General features: G+C 41.4%; 1 long non-coding RNA gene across 1 annotated transcript; it reads left to right on the forward strand.

The window, feature by feature from the left end:
- The first annotated feature begins 15,298 nt into the window (after nucleotides 1–15,298).
- On the forward strand, nucleotides 15,299–16,270 carry LOC307087407. Its single transcript, XR_013812495.1, has 3 exons — nucleotides 15,299–15,457; nucleotides 15,616–15,744; nucleotides 16,176–16,270. It is a non-coding gene; the product is annotated as an uncharacterized lncRNA (long non-coding RNA).
- Nucleotides 16,271–17,543: the final 1,273 nt, after the last annotated feature.

Raw genomic sequence — 17,543 nt, forward strand, 5'->3', positions numbered from 1 at the left:
AAAGTGTACAATCTCTATAGCATATTTTCTCTGTAGCATTTAATGGAGAAAATAGAGCCTAATGAATGAATCATACTTTGAATCCACAGTGACTGGCTCTGCAATCGATCAATTGCCTGCGCAAGGGGTTTCAGGACTTATATTCTTCGATGTACTCCATCTCTGCATCCTTAAATAATGGCAGGTTTAACTTTTTCATGACATCAGGGAGTGTCTCGCGGATGCTGCAGAGCTGATGAAGGCTGTCATATAGAAAGTTCCAACGTGTTGCATAAGGTGTAATCAACCTGAATTTTAGCCACAGACAGACAGAGACAGAGATTTTGTGCTTTATAGATAGATAGATAGATAGATGTCATCACAGTGTTTGACAGAAAGTTGTTGTATTTTGAAAATACAAAAATACGCAACACTGAAGTATTTTGATACAAAATATGAATACAAATTACAAAATAGTATTTTGTATTTGAAATACGTATTTTAAATACATGTATTAGAAATACTGCCCATCGACTGCACCACAGCTGAATTTCGGGAACGTCTTCAAATACTGTGTTAGGGGCCCACTAATATCTATTAAAGCAACGGCGTAACCACGCATTCTTTGGGGGGGTCGTGTCCCCCCCAATGTTGAGAAAATACTAACCTGTCCCCCCCAATATACAGCAGGATAAAATGTAAAATATATGACATGTTCTCTTTTTATGAACCCTGTCAATGGATCGGTCTCTTGTTATGTCTTATTTATTTTCAATTTATTTCCGTTTGTTAAGAATCCCCCCTCCTAATTGTACACTTGTGCGATTTAGTTTGAAACCACCTCGCGACTTTCTGCGTTGTCATGGTTACCCCACACTCTTTCTTCAGTGAGAGCCAAGAAAGTAAAGAGTAATGGAGGATTTGAGGTTACCGGTACGTAAAAAGCAGAAGAAACTGGACCAACAGCCAAGCATACGGAGTTTTTTTCAGACAGTAAGTAACTTGATACCGAGCTTTGAGTAAGCAAATAAAACGAGTAGCCTCGTAAAAGCAGAATATTAAATATAGCTCATGAAGGTCAGTCGCTGTTCTTTTAATAAAATGACATGGTTACGATGCAGGCAGCACAGAGAGAGAAGGAGAGAGACAGCCTAGACAGGCATGCTGAAAGCAGTGGCCAGACAGGGACGTGCTCTGAACATGCAGGTGATCAGGTGAGTCATTTGAATGTAAGTAACGTTATTTAACGTGTTGGAGAGGAGGTAACGGACAATTTAAGGTTACTTAAAAAGCGGATAAAACTGGACCAGCAGCCGAGCGTACACGTTTTTTTTTCTCCAGACAATTAGTAGCTTGATACCGAGCTAAATGTGTGAGTAAATAAAACGAGTAGCCTAATTAAAATATGAGTCGCTGTTTTTTCTGATAAAATGACGTGGGGTCACAATGCAGGCACCACAGAGAGACAGGGAGAGAGACAGGCATGCTGAAAGCAGTGGCCAGACAGGGACATGCTCTGGACATTAGGGCTTTAACTTCGAACTTCGTGATTCGAATATAATTCGAATATCAAAAAAATAAATCAAAATTCGAACGAATATTAGGCAGCCCTTAATATTCGAACCTTTTATGGGCAGGTCAAGAGGGAGAGACGTCGGAGAACCCGATGCAGTCTATTCATAATATTGTAACGACCACGGAAGAGGCAGTGAATGAAGTATTGATTAGACAGGGATTTATTAGAAACATAATAAACCGTTGGAACACGCAAGAGGCGTTCTACGCATAGCTGTAGAAGACCATTCTAGGCGTTCTACGCATAGCTGTAGACCGTCAAGTAGTAGACATAGACACTGAACATAAATAGTATGTACTAAGTATTCGGATTCAGCCCAGGTATTACTGAAGGCATTTAATGGTCAAAATATTATTAATAAATATTCGAATATATTCGAATATTAATATTAATAAACAAACGAAATTCGAATATGATTTTTGGGCAAAAGTCAAAGCCCTACTGGACATGCAGGTGATAAGGTGAGAATTTTGAATGTGAGACTAGACAGCCTTACAACATTGTTTATAAACTGGGCCTACATGTCAGCAATACATAAAAGTAGCCTACTTCTAATACAAGCAGAGTATATAGACCAAAATGATCACGAAGGTCAGCCACTTCTGATAACATAATGACATGTGGTCACAATGCAGGCAGCACAGACAGACAGGGAGGCAGAGAGGCAGGCTGAAAGCAGTGGCCAGACAGGGGTATGCTCTGGACATGCAGATGATCAGGTGAGGAATGAATGTGAAATATAATGCAATTTAGTATTGCACAAAGACAGTCATTTTAAGTATGAAGCTAAGTAAGGCATTACAGGTACCTGCATCTTGTGTATGATAAGTGAAAATATACTGGTAATTCCAACGCTACACGTTATATTTCAGGAGACTGACAGGGAAAGAGAGACAGAGCCAGGCAGAGGAGGCAGTGGTTTAGATCAGCATAAGGAGGAGCTTGGTACCTGCCCACACCAGCCCAATACCCGCTTTATTGAAACTCAGTCCCTGAAAAATAAAACGCTCAAATTTCAGGACAGTTGGTTTAGGCAGTACAAATGGCTTCACTACAGTCCCTCACTGAAAGGTGTGCTTTGTTTTTATTGTTCCAAATATTTTGGAGAACAGAAATCCGCTTTAGCCAGTAAGGCTGATGGTGCTTTTATCAACACTGGTTTCAGTAATTGGAAAAAAGCTCTCCAAAGGTTCTCTGAACATGAAGACAGCGATTGCCATTCAGCAGCGGTGACAACATATTTGCACCAAAAACAGCCTGTCAGTACTCAACTTTCCTCTCAGTTGCAAAAGCAGCAGCAGGTGGCCAGGAATAGTTTCTTGAAGATTGTGGGGGGGGTGATGTGCTTGGCCAGACAGGGCAATGCTTTAAGGGGGCATGACAACAAAGAGGGCAACTTCCACCAGTTAATTAAGTACAAGGCAGAGGGTGATGAAGAACTTTCAAGCTGGCTTCAGCGGCACAACAATTTCACCAGCCCCAAAATTCAGAATGAGGTCCTTCAAATTGTCAGCAACACAATTGTACGCGAAATAACACAGGAAATCCACTCATTGCCAGTGGTTCAGTTTTCCCTTATAATTGATGGGACACAGGATGCAGCAGGAGTTGAGCAAGAGTCCTTCTGTCTGCGCTTTGTTGACAAAAACTTGCAGCCCAGAGAGGAATTCATAGGCCTGTATCAGGTCACATCCACAACTGGAGAAAACATAGCTAGTGTAGCTAAAGATGTTTTGATTCGCCTAAATCTCCCACTTTCACAGCTACGAGGTCAAACCTACGATGGGGCAGCCAATATGTCTGGCAGGATGCAAGGTGTGCAGGCTCATATCAAGAAAGAGCAGCCTCTTGCAGTATATGTTCATTGTGGGCCACACTGTGTCAATTTGATCACCCAAGCTGCCTGTGTATCCGCCCCCGTTATAAGAGATGCAATGCAGTTAGTGCATGAGTTGGGCGTTTTATTCAATCAGTCTGGGAAGTTCAAGGCTATCTTCACAGCTGTAGCAAAGTCAGATCGAACAGTTACGCATACATCTTTGAAGCCTCTCTGCCCCACCAGATGGACAGTCCGAACGCCAGCCATGCGCTCTGTCCTCTCACAATATGAATCTGTGCTCACAGCCACAGAAGAGATGTCTCAATCCACCACGATGGAAATGTCTGCAAGAGCCAGTGGCCTTCACAAAAGCTTTTTGAGGGGCAATACCATTCTCGGCATCATTCTGGCAGAAGATGTCATGGCTGTCATGGAGGAGCTGAACATTTCTCTGCAGCAGAGAAGCCAAACTACATCAGGGATGCTGGCTGCTGTAGACCATGTGAAAAGAGGCCTCCAGGCCAAAAGATCTGAAGTGCACTTTGACTGGCTGTACTCCAGAGGTTCTCAGATTGTCACATCTCTTAATCTGCAGCCAATCAAGATGCCTCATGTGCGGCAGCCTCCGAAGCGCTTCACTGGTCCAGCCACATCACATTCTCACTCCACTGCCCAAGCGTACTACAGAATGCAGTACTACAATACCTTGGACACTGCTGTGGTGCAATGCAATGAGCGCTTCAGCCAGGACGGGCTTCAAAGACTGCAAAAATTAGAGGATGTACTCATCTCTGGGAACATTGATGCAGTTGTGGATGAATACCCAGAGTTGGATGCCATGGCTTTAGAAGTGCAGCTGAAAATGTTCCAGGCCAACTACACTTGTACAACTTCCTCAGAGGTAGCAGACACTTTCCGGGAAATGGTGCCAGAGGTGCGACATCTTTTCAAGCAAGTCGAGATCCTTTTGAGACTGCTGATGGTTGTTCCTGCCTCCTCAGCAGAGGCAGAGCGAAGTTTCAGCGCCTTGAGACGGCTGAAGACATGGCTGAGAACCATGATGACGCAGACCCGGCTGAACAACGTTGCCATTTGCCATGTTCATCAGGAAAAGTTGGATGCTTTGGACAGGAAACAGATCTGTCAGAGCTTAGTTGAGCTTAATAATGAACGCCTCCAGGTTTTTGGGTCATTTATTTAGTTAATACTTTTCCATCTCAGTCCTATGCTGCCTTTCCTTTGGCTGTAGCACTTTTACACCTACATAGACATCCCATGTTCATTTCTCTTCTGTGTTCCAGTCAATGTAAATAATTTTCAGTGTAAATAATAAGACTTGCTTTTTATAGTAAAAATCAAGATTTTAAGTTTCATGCTTTGTGCAAGTCCCTGGAATGAAAAGTCCTCAGCAAATTTTTTTGTTAAAGTCTGTACATCACAAAAGTACATCAGTAGTTGTCCTAATTAAAATAACATTAAAAAAACATGCTTTGGGTTTGTGGTATTTTTCCATTGGAAGCTATCCTTTTTGCTACAGTACTACTGGAAGAGCATAATTGTAATTGGTAGGTGTGTTTAAGGTCAGTAAGCAACTAACCAAAACAAAGTGTGTGTGTGTATGTGTGTGTGTGTGTGGGGGGGGGGGGGGGGGGGGGGGGCGGGGCAGACATTACATGATTACACTATTCCTTTAGATGTGAATTCAAATGGTCAATGTAGTCCTCGAAACTATGTTCTAAATGTCCACATTTTCATATATAAATATAGAATTGTAGGCAATGCACTTAACAAATAATAATAAAAAATTGGACCCCCCCAATGTCTAAACCATGGTTACGCCCTTGTATTAAAGCATCCATTAAGTAGCATGCCATGGAACCTTTAAAGTAATAAAACATAAAAAAACATACACAATACAATAATCCAAGATCTCAGATGGGAGTTCGCCCTGCGTCTCTCTATTAGCTTCGCAAGGAGTAGTCCCTCTGATGGGACGTCACCCAGTGTCACTCCAGAGAGCTGCAAGCTGAGGTCCCCTGCATGGGAAATCAGCCCGTGTAGCTCCAAGAGCTCCACGAGCTGAAGTCCACTGGATGGAATATCAGCAAGTGGACTTCTGAGGGCAGCTGTGCCCCCCAATAACAATATTACGGTTTAACCAGATGGCAAACTATCGATGAACCTTCTCAGGATATCATGAAGGGCGTCGACGCCGTGCCTTATCAGATGGAACTCTTCACTTCACGATGCTCCCAAGGGGGTCAAGAAAACAGCCCAAAACCAACAAAAAGCAGCTAGAGAAACGGAATGTTGAAATATAATTTTCCCATTACACACACTTTACTCAAACTCTGTTTGTGAGTGTTGGCGTCATCTATCCCCATTAGTCCGGCTGTGTTTGTTTTGTGGGGTCGGTTTTCTCTCTGTGTGTTTGAACAGTGTGTGTGAAGGTTGGAATTAGGACATATTCATTCACTTTCCTTCATTAAAATGATGGCACAACCTTTTGGGTACATGTTTGTTTATGGAAAGACATCATAGCCACGGGAACGTATTCTCAGCACACTGTAAAAAATGATCGGATCAATAAGTTATGATAACCTATTTATTTCAGCCACTCTAACATAAAATAATGTTTTATGACATTCCAATTCAAATGTATGAGTTTTCAATTTTCCAATTTAGGTTCTTAAGTTACTTCAATGAATCACAAATTCCAGGTGCTTGAATGAACTTGCCATTTTAAATTGAGTGGGGTACATGGAACTGGCATGTGTGTAGGACAGCTCTTTACGCATGTGCGAGTTGCGAGACCCAAGCCTCGAGACGTTGAGAATTTGAAGTTTATGCGCCAGACACCAGCGAGCAAGCAGACGAGACGGGTTCATTTGGTGTAAAGAAGTTGGCTTTTGGTATGTGTTTGTGTTTTGTAGATATTTAGGATGTGCGTATATTAAGCAAATAACACAAGTGATTAACGTTAGCAATCGTTCGATATGTGCAATAACTGGGATCAATTTAGCGAGGCACATTCCGAGTCTGCTGGCTAACGTTAGCTAGCTAGCTTCATCAACCTGACTTCACCGGGCATGTTCTCTAAACTTAGGCTAGCCAGACTATTTTGGCCGGTCCAGCCCGCATATTGCTTCAATCCGGCCCCCGCGATGCGCTCGTAATTTGGAGGAAAAACACGCCGCCTTTATTCGACCCGCGATCCTGCGATTAAAATCAATTCAACCGATGTCGCTGTGTTTGACTCCCTGTCGTCCTGATTGAACCGCGACGTGGAGGAGAAAGGGTGTGTTGCCGATGCAGACTCCCGAACACCCGCCGGCCTCCAGAGATGAGCTCCTGCTGGAGCTGAATGCCGGAGTCTGGCAGGAGCTCAGCTCCGGGGGCCGGCGGGTGTTGAAGTCTGTGAATCCATAAACTGCAACAATCCCTTTCTCCATGTTCGAACTTCAGATTGATGTGGAAGTACCAAAGACGGAGAACCGTAATGACGGAGCATTGAGAAGAGCCGTGTAATAAATATGGATTTATATTGTGTTGGGTTATATTGCCTCCGCGTCGCCCATTAATTCCTGATAATGGACACCTCGTCGGGCATTATCCCTTACTTATTTAGATATCGAGCTCCAGGACGTGCGCCCGGAGTGTTCTGTGTGCGCCTCCAGATGATATTATGAATCCTAAACGCCTGCATCGGTTTCTCTGATGTCTCTGGTACTTCCAGAAAGAGTAGAGACTGGCCATGGTTGAGAATGAGTTGGCAGAACAGAAACATGGCGGTCACAAGGGGAAGCCTCTCTCAAACTCGCTTGAAATTCCTGTGTGAAGAAGTCAAAGAAGGGCGAGGCCCACTACTGTCCATATCCCCCTGAAGGACTGAGTGCTGAAGACATGGAAGGAAAGCAGAGGATGATTGACCAAGCGCAGACAGGAGATCGTAGGGGATCCTCTCATCGGGGATGTCATGACCAGATGGCCGGCCATGTTCTGTGAGAGACAGGTATCACAATCAACAACTCGGCCTGAGATTAATCACTTAATCCAATTATGTTTGACTGGAAATCAATGTGTGAGCTTCCCTCCAGGAAGTACTAGAGCTGAATTACATTTTTGCATTGAGTCTTGCTTTGCATCTACAATGAGTCTTTTGTACATTATTTCCACAGAGAAAATGTCGGATACTGTACTGTGGTCCGTTCAGAAAATGTTGTCTTTTAATCTGAATGGTTGCGTGAATGTGCATACGGATAAGTGAGAAGATTGTGTCTAGTTAGTATAACTGAGTGGACGAAAGCCTTTGACAACAGACAACATTAGCTTACATTAGCTTGGTGATGCTATGCTTTGTATATCTGTTCTCTAAGCTCTAAACCTTTTTGTCTTGTTTTTTGTTTGTCTCCTCAGGTTCGGGCAGAGTTCAAAAGAGTCGTAAGCACAGACCTTCTTGAGTCGTTCCTCGACGGACTTGATGACCTGGTACCAAGACTGCTGGAAGTGTACGAAGCTGCAACCAAGTCGGGGAAGAAACCTGCACTGAAAGCCATTTTGGACTGTCTGAAGAAAGATGTGAGTGGATGAGCTGAGAATTCTATAATTGGGCACCCGGTGTTATGGTTGCAATAAAATCTCATCACTACTTATTTTTGTCTTGTAGGACACAAATGAAAGGAGAAGGACTGCTGCTCTGCTGGGTCTGCCACACTACCTATCCGAAGAGCCATCCGACATCATTAGGATGTGTGACGTGAGATCTTTTTCTGTCATGCATAACAGGCCACATACAAACAAATCCACCCACATATAGACTTGTGCACACACACACACCTAACCACACACACAACCTTTAACACAGATATTGGATTATATCCACTCATGGGTGCTGATTAAGTCCTGTGGCAACAGAATAGTGGTGATGTGGGGAAGAGCGAGGGGCAGAATAGGGGTGATTACAGGAGGGAGGGGTAGATCAATGATGTGGGAGGAGAAGGGAGGGGTAGAATAGTGATGAGGGGACGACTCAGTGCAACATGCACATCCCCAGATCTGAGTGGACACTGAAGTTTTTTTTAATCTATCACCCCTGCAGTAACTTCCCAACATTGCACCTACAATGCAATTGCACACTCACAACGGAAACCCAAAGGAGACCCTCTTATTAACCTGAAAGCTTGTCAAGGTTTATGATGACAGAGACGCATGTAGCTTTGCAGCGCATGTACTTCTAGACCCAAACATACACTATTCTTTTTTCCTGCTTTTCAAGGCCCATGGTGAGTCTCTTTCTGCAGCCATGAAGGGGATGCAACTTGGCCTACTGATATGGGCCAAGTTGCATCCCCTTCATTGATGGCTATGAAGGTGAAAACCAGGATGCCTTTCCACGTGAGGTCTTCAATGTGGCAGTTGTGGTTGAGGAGACCATTTTACTACACAACTTCAAGGATGTGCCATCCAGCTTCGCCATGATTCTGGGGATCATCTACTGCGTTAACCTTGAGTACCCACGAGCCATGAAGTATTCCTTCAAGTTCCTTCAGAGGGTAGTGATGAAGATCAAACCAGATCAAGCCTCTGCTAGAGTCCATGGTGTCCGAAACAAGCTGCTTATGTATAAACTGTAAACCATGCCCCACTCGGGAATGGGATGGTAATGCATTTTTTTATTTGTTTCTGTTGCATTGCATTCCAGAGTTGTAAAAGTTTTTTTATGTTTATTTGTTGGACTGAATATTGTGCCAAATATGCACGTTCTTTTGTCTACTGAAAGCTCTCGGTAACCTTGATCATCAAAAGCTATGGGTTAAAAACGAGTTCTCCTTTAAATCTAGAGTGTGTATGTTTATGTAGGCAAACACCCAGAGTGGGAAACTACTGCTGTATGTTCATATTACTGCTGTACTGTAGGCCTACTAACTTGTATTGGCATAGAAATGTTTTTGTACTCAAATTTGTGCGTTTTTATAGTTAATTGTTAAGTGAAAACAAGACATTATTTTAGATAATCTTAACTTGATAAGCTGATTCAAAGACATTATTTAATTGAAATTACAAGGTTGAACCCACTAATGAGAATAAGTGTACAGAATGTGTGATGCCCACTGATGTGTGCCCACATTTGTGTGTATTGTTTTTTTATATACTGCGCCATTTTATATTGTTGAGGCGCTTTATTTCCTACTGGGTTGATTTTGTTTTGTATGGGAAATGTCTTTTGTGGTTTTGCATTTTTGCAGTGCAGTTGCGCTATCCTGCCAGTGGGAGGCACGGTAATATTGTGGTTTGCCTGAATCCCCGTGAGTTCCCATAACTAATGAGGATTTGGAAGGACCAGTCACGTCTCCCGTGTCAGCATTCTTTCCTTGTGTTTTTCAGGTGGGTTATGTGTTTAAAATGTTAAACAAGTTGATGTTGGTGATTGGAGAGTGTGTGGTGTGATGTTTTCGTGGAGTGGGTGTGAGGGTGAGCGCGTGTAGCTAGTGGGGTCCGACGCTCGCCGAGAGATTTGTAATGGCGGCGCCGTTGGAAGTCTTACTGTTAAGCTAGTAGCTTTAAGCTAGTACAGACCACGCTCATGTCCACCATCTTGTTACATTGTATTTGCACCACACGTGGCTCACTGCTTGGGGTTTTGTAAAGTGTTAAAACGTTTATTGATATAGTTTACAAGGTACTGTTAGAAATACTAGTCCAGGAAAACTTGGGGGGTTTTGGGAGCATTGAGGTTGCATTTTTTGCAGGCTGTTTGTTGTATCAGAGACAGGAGAGATGAAGAAGCAACACTGAGAAAAGGTGTGTTTTGAATTGATTTTGGGTATTTTGGTTTGTTTTAAGAACATTTAGAATATGTCTAATTAGACAACATATGCAGGGATATGATACTGAGTTTGGAATGCATGGACAATGTGAAGATAAACAGTAACCTTTAGTAAACCAACATGTCGAATGAATAAATAACTAATGAGGATTTGGAAGGACCAGTCACGTCTCCCGTGTCAGCATTCTTTCCTTGTGTTTTTCAGTTATCTATAATCTGTCCACGGGCGCTCCCACCTGGGACCCATTACAAATGCATATTGATGAATAAATCACTTTCTTTAGTTAAAAATTCAAGTTGAAGCCACTAATGGGGATAAGTCAACAGAATGCACATAAATTAGTCCACTTCATTTTGAACTTGCAAAGCAAGGTTGAAACAACAATAACTGTACAGTCATGTTGACTCACGGAAGGCAATTCAAAGCTTAACTAGACTCAAAATAATGAGTTGTTTTTACTTGAAATTTTAAGGCAGCTGGGAAACTTATGATTTTAATTATAACCACGTAGATATTTTTTACAGTGCAGGAGGTGCTGGAAAAAAAAGCTCAGCCTGCACCTGACTCGCAACTCGCTACATTGATAAAAAAAAAATATATAGCAGAGCAGCTCGATTACACCAATGCAATATTGTGCATGCGCGCACATTCGAAAATCGATCGTTGTGTTCACACCATTGTTCACATCCAGCTGCTCACAGAACAAGTTTAGCGCACCACCGCTCCCCCTCACACTTTTTCAGAGAACCTTTTTTTTCCGCACTACTACATATGAGCATTAAATAAATGCTGCGTCTTAAAATGCCTTGGACAACAGCGAGGATGACCTGCTTTGCCACGGGCCGAAACAGTGCGGAGTGACCACAGCCAGAGCGAACACAGCGGGGCAGAGGAGTGTGAGGAATAGACCGTAAAGATGGAAATAAATTGGCAGATTTGGAGTTTGCAGTTCTATATATCATCAGTGAAACATCGCTGCGACACAAATGACACCTCTAGCTAAATGTAGTAACCTAGAGAACCAGCTACAACCTGGTTTTCATCCAAACGAGCCGTCTTTAGAGAACCGTGAATTGCATTGGCTTCTAAGAGCTGTCGGCTTTTATGGAAGTAAATCTGTGCCATCGGGTTTTGAAAATAAAAACACATTGAATTATAAGCACTGAATATTTATGCATTGAAATAACCTATCTGAATTGTTTGCCTCTGAATTTAACTCTTTACATTTTCAATTTATCATATTCACCTTTATTTTTCAATGTTAAAAAATTCAACGTTGAAAAATTCAACGTTAAAATATTCAACTCAAATATTTTCAACGTCCCAAAATTCAGTCCGCCAAAGTCACCATCAAAATTCAATGTACGAAATTCAGTGTTAACATCCGGGGACCCATGAAAGAGCAATCGATCCTAGATGCTAGATCGCGGTCAAACGAGTGGGCGCGTCATTCTCGTTTGATACCTGATTCACGCGGGAAGGCATAACAGATTTAGCCATGTCCAACGGAAACAGCAGCAGTAATGGTGCTTCGGTGAGTACATTTTTCTATCTATATATATAAATAAAACAGTCTTGCCCACTCCACAGTACACCCGAGGTAAATCAATTATAATGCCAGACTATTGATGTAATTGTCTGTGTTGATAGAATAATGTTCGATATTAAATTAACCTCGCATCGCATGAATCATCGCACTGTTTTATTAGCAGGCTAGCATTGCCCTTTGACTTGCGATAGCCTAGCACGAGCGAACTCTGCAACTAGAAGGACTGAATGAAATGTGTTAAACTGTTTCCAATGATAAAGAACACCAACACCATTCTGTGTATTTATTATGACAGGGCAGCAACGTCAGTCAGGGTGAAATCATGGATTCAGCAAGGCGATTGCTGGATTTAATTACGTCCGCTGAAAGACAACGGTGAGCCGATGTCATAGATGTGAGGTTTTGTGTTAAACTGCAATTCATGTAGGCCTATATGGCATACTTACTTCTACATTCTCGATCTATCGGATACGATCTTGCAGAGAACCGAGGCAGGTCGATGACAATGGGCGTTCAGCCCCAAAGCCCGCCTCGCTTCCGATGGAAATGACCAGGTAAAGGCTTCAAAGAAAATAATTAGCTTTTTTAAAAGCAACTCTATGCATACTTACTTTGTCGTGCTGTCAATTTGTAGTCACATTTTTACCTGCTACTTACAGTAAGTAATGATATACTGTACATAGTGTAGTGTAGCATTCTCTGCTTCTTACTAATATTGCAGACAATCTATATGCTTTTTTGTGACCATTCAGTGAATTTCAGATTCAGAGTAAAGACCTGTTTTGAAGGTTCAATCATTGCCTGTTACACTTTACTGAAACCTGATGAGTATACAATATAGTGCAGTTTTTTTTTCATGCAAGACAATGTTCAATTATAAATATGTCCGATTTTTTAATGCAGTAAGAAAACACTAACAATGTGTTTTATATTCTAACACTCTTATTTTCTATAGGTCATTTCCAGGGATGTTCACCAAGGCCAGAGGAAAGAGGCGCTTTCCCACCCCAACACTTGTCCCAGCCAAGAAGTTGAAGCCATTAGAGGTGGCTTTCTATTTGCTTCCAAAGCAGTATGAGAAGACCCCGAAGGAGGGGGACCAAATCCTCCATCTCCAAGCAGGGTTAGGCCGCAGGACTGCTCACCTGGATGAAGCTTCAACACACGAAGAGGTATTCAAATACTATTAGTAATTTAGTCTTGCTATACAACAAAAGAGTCAATATGATGAATTGAATCATCAGTTTGATAAAAGCAGAACAGTGATGAAATAATGTGTGTCGTCAAACACTATAGAAGAACATTGTGAGCGTGGGCATTGAGCGGGTTGCAAAACTAAACTGAAAATATCAAAAGCAAAAAACAGTGGATTCATATGTTTGAGTTAAATATGTCTTTTCTCCTCTGCCTGCAGTGTGCTTCAAGGCTCTTTAACGTGCAGTGTGGCACTTGTTAAAGATCACCCTAAAGGCCAAATGTCAACTCGTTTTGTAGACAGAAGGCCTGATATCTAACTCCAATGCAATTTTCTGTAGTTGAATAGTCTAATATCTCTGTGACTGAGAAATCCTGAGTCGAGGACAGCCCTAATAACGGCACCAGAAATTATATATTCATGTTTTTTTTTTTATTGCTTTCTTTTATTGATTTTGATTTTGCCATTGGTTTAACCAAGCTATCCTTGTTTCAGAGTGTTAAGCTTAAATACATTTGTATAATTTTTACTTGCAGCTATGTGAGGCCCTAAACATTCTTTTTCCCAAACTGCGGAATGTTTCCGCTGGGTGGCTGGTTTATAAAGCTTCAGGTAGGCCAACACAAGTGTGTTTTGTTTTGCTCATTAATTTAAAAAAAGTACATATTCAGCAGCTAACTGCATATTATGCAATGCAAACTTTTAATTATTTCTTACAGATTGTACCCAAATAATCAAAATATACTCTTCAAACTCATTTATGTAAATATTATTAAAATGATCTATGTTGAATTTGAATATTTTATTTACTTTGTGTTTGAAAAGTAAAAGAGACAGGTGAACTCTTCAGACTGGACTGTATTCACACAAAGAGTCTAGTCAATTGGCCTTAAAATATATTTTATACATTGTTGACCATTTCTAATCAAATTTTCCTATGCAATATTTTCTACAGCTGGATGGGGTTGCCGAAAAATCACGCTTGTGCCTCCTGAAGATAGTGGCTATTCAGGCAGGATCCTGAAGTTTGCAAGTCGTGGGGCCAAAAATCTCTTCATAGCCCCAATTCAGGAAGAACTGAGCACAATTCCCCTACAGTTGGATGACGAGTCTTTCAGGAACGTGCCGAAAGCAGACTGTCAGAAGTGTGGACTACCAGTTCGGCTTCCACTCCTGACAGAACACATCAAAACATGTGATGTCATTGATGATATAGTCATTGAAGAGAGGGAAAGTAAGAATTATTACTTCTCTCCATCTGCTTCTAAATATCTGGGCGGTATGAATGCCTAGTTTGATTGCGCCCTAAGATAGCATATTATATAGCATTTTTAAAACAAAATAATTCTGAATCCTTTGGTTCTATAATAACAGTGTTCTTGCTTGTAACTTCAATTTCTCAACAGCAGATATGCAGGAATGTCCTGTGTGCACACAAATCTTCCCAACAGATTTTATTGAGGCACACGCTTCGGCCTGCGGGGAGAGGTATCCATTTACTTGTTTGTCCTTTTTCTCTCACCAACAATTGTCTACTCTTTGTGCAGGTGTAACACAAAATATTTGTATGTGGCTAGTGCAGGGAATGAGATGCATGCAAGTACGATCAGTGAGGAAGAAGCAGCTATACCTGGAACATCCGGAGGAGATAGAGATAGAGATGGAGGTGAGGATGCTTAGGCCCGTGTTCTCTGAATGCCATTCCCCTCTGCCCCATTGAATCTTTTTTTTATTTTTCTTATTAGGCTGGTTCACCATTGCTGACCCCGCCAAGGCCATAGCGCAGTGTGTGGAGAATCATCTCAGCCTTCACAAGGAGGAGAATCCATTGCAGCTAACCATGGACATAAGAAGTAGTCCTACCGAACAGGACATGGCCCTGATCTCCTTTTACAAGCCGCCAAATGTGGAATGGGGACGACCCCTGAACTGCAGACTTGAAGGTTGCTCCAACATCAAGTTTCAGTTGTCAAATTAATATTTTCAAGTATTTCCTTTATCTTTATTCTGTCAAACTGTTTCACAGGAGATACTGCTATTGGCCAGGGTGTGACTCGCTTTTTTTTGTCCTCCTGCATTGAAAAGCTGAAGTCTGGATTTTCCATAAATTTTGGTATGCAATTTAGGTGTATGGCATCCTTTTAAATGCTCTATTTGTTTAATGTTTATTTCAGGTGGGATAATAACGGGGGAGTCCAGTTCAGCACAGACAGTACTAACACATGTTTTTATTTAATGTATTTTTATGTGTTGAACAGCAAATGCCGATGTAATGCGGCTTTTTGATGGCGAGCCTGGCCATTTGGTCCCATCAGCCTCTCATTTTCTTGTCGAAAGTGACTTGTTCATGGTGGCGGGGAGAATGCTAGGCCACTCTTTCCTTCACGGAGGACCATCCTTGTCTGGACTCAGCCCTGCTGTTGTTCATGTACTGCTTGGTGGGAGTCCTGAAACGGCAACTCTAACTTTGGAGGATTGTCCAGACCTGGACATCAGAGAATTAATAAGGCTTGTAAGTTGACGGTATAATGCTGGGAAAGACCAATTAGAACACAGCAGCATTTATCATTGCTGTGATGTGTTATAGCCAGTACTTTTTAAAAGGGCACATAGTACCTAGCATTACTCAACTTTGTATCCTAATTTGCTTATTGTGCTTCTGCCTTAAAGCTCGGAGGAGAATCCACACTATCGGAGAAGGATGCAGCAAGTGTCCAGGAATTGGCCTACGCCTGGGACCTTCCATCCATAACTGAGACCAATAGGAGATGGATTTTTGAGAAGTTATTGATCCATGCTGTGAGTGAAAGTTTGAGAAATGTTTGCTTCCAAAATTACAAGTGGCAATTCTTCTTTTCTAAAATCTGAGTTATGTGCACATTGTTTATCTGTCGCACAACATTAGGCAAAATTATTCTGGTTAATTTATAACCAAGGAAACAAAGTGTCACGGTTTATGTAAAATGTTTTACTTCGTATTTGTCAAATTATTTTCCTGGAAACATAAAATATGGTGGAGTCACTGGTCAGTAATAAATGCAAAAGTGGTTTTATTACTAAACTGGAGGACACAGTATCATGTTACTTAATTCCCTTGTGGATAGACACATAACAAATGTATATTAATGTTATTATATTCTTAAATTGTCTTTTTCCAATCATTGACTCTCAGATATTGCTTTGAGATGAGGTATTTTATATGTTATACCCTGTCTTGTTACTATAAACAGGTTATCGGCCGTGTCACAAGACAAATAAAACAGCTCAGGCAAGGTCTCAAAGAAACCCCAATGTGGACAGTACTGACCCAACGACCTGACACAGTGGACAGGCTTCTCCCAAAAGAGGGATCTGGGAATATAAACTCTGAGGTACATTTTTATTAGTGATGTTTTATCAAAGACCTACAAAAGAGCACAAAAGTGATATGCAATACAATTATGATAAAGAATTGCAAGGTTCCCACAGTCATGAAATTCATGACTGTTCATGTCATGCCATACAATTAGAAAAACTATTCTCAAGGCCTGGAAATGTTGTGGAATTAAATGAATGTTGAGGAGAAAGGTTATTATTAACACTGTTTTTGGCTGTTTGTCCTCATCTTCTCATCCTCCGGGAGTAAGTCTTATAATATTGCACTTTAATGGATATATAGAGCTTCCTATTAAAAACTATTCATATCAAGTAATTGAAATGGTGTATAATATTTTTTAAATTTGATGAACAACTTTTGAACATTCATTGATAAAATTGTGTCGTAACCCTGGATTTTTCAATTAAGGTACTTCTTCAGCGAATCACTTGGCCCCGTGAGGACGACGAAGACGCAGATTATTCAGTCGCCACGATATGCTGCATTACAGGCTATCTTCGACAGTTCATTGCTCATGGTAGGTTTACACAATGCATTTGAAAGTACTATTAAAATGTTATTTGGCTACATATATGTTTAGTATTTACTTCACATTTAGGTGAATTGTTTTTCATTGTAATGTTGTTTTGAGCTCATTTAGATATTTTTGGTGAATTTCATTGTTTAATCTCCTCCATAGCTACACCAACCGAATTGACTGATCTGGTCAAATTTTGGACTGGATGGGAGATCCTTCCAAGGAGCCTCTCAGTCGAAGTAGTCACTGGCAGATACCCAACAGCCTCCACCTGCTTTGAGGCCTTGCGGGTCCCAGGGCATTACAAAGATTATACATCTTTCAGAACTGATGTTCTGGCCAGCATTTCATCGTGCCAAACAGGATTTGGTCTGGTGTGACCAAAGACTTTCACAGATTCTTGGGACGAACAGAGAAACTAGCTGCTGTTTCATTTGGGTTGGAGCCAACACACATCTAATCAGGCTGATGGAATATTGCAATCTGACAAAAGAACACACACTCTTACACACACACACACACATACACACACAAAAAAACAAACGTACACACAAACTCATACAAACACACACACACACACTCTAGATTTCTAGATATTATTTGATTTTGGATGTTACATTATCCACCAGTTATGCTTTTTTGAGTTTTGTTTTAACATTTCAGATGGTTACGTTTCACTGAGTGTTGAGCCCTATGTTACTGTCA

Source organism: Pollachius pollachius, assembly GCF_949987615.1.
Source record: "Pollachius pollachius genome assembly, chromosome: 15".
Taxonomy (NCBI): domain Eukaryota; kingdom Metazoa; phylum Chordata; class Actinopteri; order Gadiformes; family Gadidae; genus Pollachius; species Pollachius pollachius.